Source organism: Phyllobates terribilis, unplaced genomic scaffold (genome assembly GCF_046119375.1).
Source record: "Phyllobates terribilis strain yellow unplaced genomic scaffold, ASM4611937v1 Scaffold_13__5_contigs__length_258822181, whole genome shotgun sequence".
In the NCBI taxonomy this organism is placed as follows: Eukaryota; Metazoa; Chordata; class Amphibia; order Anura; family Dendrobatidae; genus Phyllobates; species Phyllobates terribilis.
In genome coordinates this window covers 120,131,706-120,136,391 of record NW_027362773.1, presented here as the reverse complement: position 1 = coordinate 120,136,391, position 4,686 = coordinate 120,131,706, and the positions used below count along the sequence as shown (strand labels likewise).

The 4,686-nt window shown below is 45.0% G+C and overlaps 1 long non-coding RNA gene across 1 annotated transcript; it reads left to right on the top strand.

The window, feature by feature from the left end:
- Nucleotides 1-750: 750 nt before the first annotated feature.
- Nucleotides 751-4,371, top strand: LOC141174571 (uncharacterized). Its single transcript, XR_012252911.1, has 2 exons — nucleotides 751-955; nucleotides 4,158-4,371. It is a non-coding gene; the product is annotated as an uncharacterized lncRNA (long non-coding RNA).
- The last annotated feature ends 315 nt before the right edge of the window (nucleotides 4,372-4,686 follow it).

Sequence of the window (4,686 nt, the reverse complement as noted above, 5' to 3'; positions counted from 1 at the left end):
CACAAAAATAAGGTCCCAATTCGTTCTTGCATTTGAACCTGTCCTTTTCCATTTATACTACATTCAGCTTTCCATTTGCGCTTTTTTTTTTTTTAAGTCTATTTTATATGCGTCCGCCCTGTTGTTTTTTAAGTTCGCCATTGTGGGCTCAAGTTTAGGATTTCCAGATTTTTTTCACCAATTTTTTGGACCGTTTAACAAAACGTGTGACTTTTTTTGCACTTAAACGTCACAGACCCCCCCCCCCAAAAAAAAAGACCATCCTGACATTGCACAAAATTCATGATTTTCCTGCACCATTTGGAAGGAAAAAAATTGAATATTACCAAGACAAAAAATAAGACAAAAGACTTATGCAAATGATGAATCGGGGCTTTTGTTTTTTTAGTGAAAAAGTCGCCTGTTATGCTAAAATACTGCAAAATATACACAAAAATTCCAGGTGTACATAAAATCAATGGTGTGGAGAGGGAGAAGAGCTGGAGAACACTTGAGCAAAAATACTCATTAATTGGGGCATGTTCACATCACAAATTTGACAACTATGCAATGCTGACTGTATCCAGCAAGCTGTTATTTGCAGTGCAGGACAACCATGAGGAGTAGCTCCTCCAGACCCAACCCCAGCAGCACATGACGCCCAGCAGAGCCTTCAGCAGTACTCACTGCTCGCTGTCTGGGCTCCACTAAGATGGCTGCTTTCCCACTCGCGCTCAGTCGCTCCCTCTTTCCGGTCACGTGATCGCGCCGTTATATAAAACGCCGGAAGTGTGAAACCGGTTTCCATTTTCTGCCGACCTTGCCGCAGGGTGATCGCATCACAGCTCCTTTTGGGGAAAAAAACAGCATGTCCTCTGCAATGGCGCGTCTGTTCCGGGTGCCCCGGCTGGCACAGCTCGTGTCCCGGAGGGGAATGTCATCTTCTCAAGTGGCGGCCGCTGGGGTGAAGCCTGTGGTGAGACGTTAGGCAGTGTGTGTCACCGTGTAGTGAGCAGGGCCCCTGATACCAGTGCGGCGGGAACTGAAGCCTTCACCTTCTTGCTGAATCTGGGCCGTGTTGGGACGGTTGCCCATAGCAACTATTCCGCGCAGCGCTGCCGTCCTCAGTGTATGGTAGGACCTGTGCGACTGTTGCCCATAGCAACTATTTAACACCTCTGTCCTCAGTGTATGGCAAAGCCTGTGCGACTGTTGCCTGTAGCAACGATTCAGTATCACCGTCCTCGATGTATGGCAGGTCCTGTGTGACAGTCGCCCATAGCAATGATTCACCGTCCTTGATGTATTGCAGGTCCTGTGTGACAGTCGTCCATAGCGATGTATGGCGGGTCCTGTGTGACAGTCGCCCATAGCAATGATTCACCGTCCTCGATGTATGGCAGGTCCTGTGACAGTTGCTCATAGCAATGATTCACTGTCCTTGATGTATGGCAGGTCCTGTGTGACAGTTGCTCATAGCAATGATTCACTGTCCTCGATGTATGGCAGGTCCTGTGACAGTTGCTCATAGCAATGATTCACCGTCCTCGATGTATTGCTGGTCCTGTGACAGTTGCTCATAGCAATGATTCACCGTCCTTGATGTATGGCAGGTCCTGTGTGACAGTTGCTCATAGCAATGATTCACCGTCCTTGATGTATGGCAGGTCCTGTGACAGTTGCTCATAGCAATGATTCACCGTCCACGATGTATGGCAGGTCCTGTGTGACAGTTGCCCATGGCAATGATTCACTGTCATCGATGTATGGCAGGTCCTGTGACAGTTGCTCATAGCAACTATTTAGCGCCTCCCTGTATGGCAAAGCCTGTGTGACAGTTGCTCTTAGTAACTATTCAGCGCCACCAGTCCTGTCTATCAGGTCATGTGATTGTTTCCCATGGCAACGATTCAGCGTTGCCGTACTTGTTGTATGTCAAATCGTGTGACGTTTGCCCATAGCAATTATTCACGCTTCTGCCCTCAGTGTATGGTAGGTTCTGTGCAACGGTTGCCCGTAGCAACTATTCAGCCCCACCGCTGTCCTAAGTCTGACAGGTCTTGTGCAAATGTCTTGTGTTCTGAGAACTAGGTTGCTCCGGTGTAGAGCTAATTTAGCCTTACATTTAGAGGGATTGTCCATAACATTTTATTGCACGTAATCAGGTGCAGAGCCTTATTATCAGAACATGTATAAATGACAGCCTAGTTGCTGTAGTTCTGCTCTTGTCCTTAGGAACCTTCCATCATAGAGATGCTTCCCTGCACTGCTTTGGGCTTTACCATTCTTGCTACATGATAGAGGAAAAACCTTAAATTGTTCGCTTAAAGGGGTTCTTTTATCTTATTAAATGGGTAAAATTGCAATTTATCTCATGAAAAATTCTTCCCAACAATTTTTTTATATATATTGAACTTCTTTTTGCCAAGATTACCGACCACCTAAGTGGCGACTGGTTTCCTTGGCAATGAGTGTGTAGTGCTGCTCAGATGTTGGCTGGATCTGGCCAGATGCAGTGCCCCTACGCTTCTCTGCTTGCTGCATTGGAGAGAGGGCAGTTTGAGCTGACCATGCCGCTGGCCCATACTGTTCAGCTTCAGGTGCACATTAACAACAAGAAGTCAGTGAACAGGTGCACGCCTATAGAACACTCTTAATGGGCTGTGTTAAAGGGGTTTGAGCTTAAGTCTGCAGTCACTCAGTGTGCAGTGTAAGGATTCTTTGGTGCTGGGAGATCATGCGACTGCAAGTATGTGATTTGCATACTTCCTGCCACATTCCAACTAGACATTCAGTTCACTTGTATTGATCGAGGCAGTGAATGTCTAGTCGGCACGTGTATGTAAATCGAATATTTGTGGTCAGGTGCCCGCATGCTGCTGGTGCTGGAAAATCCTTACAGTGGTCAGTGTGCACGCTGTGAAGATTCACAAGTCTGATGTCATAGTGACTACAGATTTGAGCCCCAAGCCTGAACAACCCCTTTAAGCAATGGCAGCACAGTGCAGGAACTGGTCTATACTCTAAGTAGCCAAAAAGGCACAAAGATATTATGGTGTTTGGCTAGTAACCGCACTGTAATAAGCTGCAGTAGGAGTCCAGGGTGTTCATGTGGAGAGCTCTGCTTCGGCCCTCTTTACAGCATTTGAAAGGCTTTTGTGAGTTCAGTGAGTCAAAATGAGATTTCATATAAGACAAACTGTGCCCAGTATATTGTTTCATCTTTGCTAATTGCCAAACGACGCGATTTCCTTGTGCTGTTTTGGCTACTATCACTATTTTTTTAGACAGTTAAAGGAGTTTTCTGGTTTCAGAAAACTCCACCTGTGAGTCTCTGCCGCTGCTCCTGGTGTCTGCAGCACTTTTACATTGGCAGCATACAGCAGCCATTCAGTGAGCTCAGCATCTTATATGGTCTACTTGGGCAGAGTCACTGAGCTCACTGATCAGCTGCAGTGCTGCCTACATGATGTCAGTGCTGACGACAATAAGGAGCATTGGCAGAGACTCGCCACTGGAACTGGTGAGGGTGAGTAAAGGATGGTTTGTAAAAAAAAAAAAAAAAAAAAAAAAAAAAATGCAGATCTGGGACAGGTTAGCATGTCCTATTATATGGAGCCAAATAAACTAAAATAATTGTACTTTTCTGCTCCTCTAGCAAAAATGCTCAATTTCTCTTCCATGTTGCTGTCCAGGTCACTCAGTCCTTGGATTAGATCTTTGGCTACATTTTGTTTTTGGTCTGATGGAAGCAACATTTTTGTTAATTTCTATAGGGGTATTGCAATCTGAAGCAATCCGAGCAATCTTTTGTCTATTCACTGGTACCATGTAATCGTAAGAATTGGGTATTGTGCTGTCAGCAACCTCTGTGTTAGTCAATGGAGCTATTGCACTTGGAGAAAGAGCTGCATGCAACTCCCAACAAGCGTCCATCTCTCCTTTACATCAGCAAAAAGATCCCTTTCTTCTGATAGAGGCGTTTTCCCAGCTGAAGCATTTATGGCATATCCATGTCCTCAGGGTTATCACACATTAGTTGGATGATGTCAATACTACCAAAACATATTGTTAAATTCAAGATACTAGCTGCCTGTAATACAACTAATGCTGAATGAGTTTGTTGCATAATCAGAATGGTTGTAATGTTATAACTGTTTGTTTTTTTATTTCTGCAGGAATCCATGATTGGCCTCACCACATTTATGTTCATTTTCCTGGTTCCATCGGGCTACATCCTCTCCCACCTGGAGGAGTATAAGAAGAGAGAGTGATGCGGACATGCTCCGATCAGCTTTACTGCATTCCATTTCCAGCGTTGTGAAGCCGCACGCTGGTTCTAAACGCACATCCATTTGCCTGTTACAATAAATCCTGTTTACAATCCTCCTATACCACACTGTTTGTCGTTATTTAAGATTTTGAGAGAACCAATGGTGCACACATTTCTCACTTTCTGCAAAATGCAGCAAATTCAACATTACCCACCATGTCCCATGACTGCTATGTTTACTAGCACACTTTATTCAACTGGGTTGGCTGAAGGAGAATAAGGCTGCCTATATGGCTCTTCTAAAGGTATTGTAGATGAGTCAAGTGAAGGTTTACACCAGGGGTGCACAACCTGAGGCCGACTGACATGTAGATTTGTCTGTACAAAAAAAATTCTCCTGTGGATGGTTTTCATGTTCAGAGGACTGGCGCACA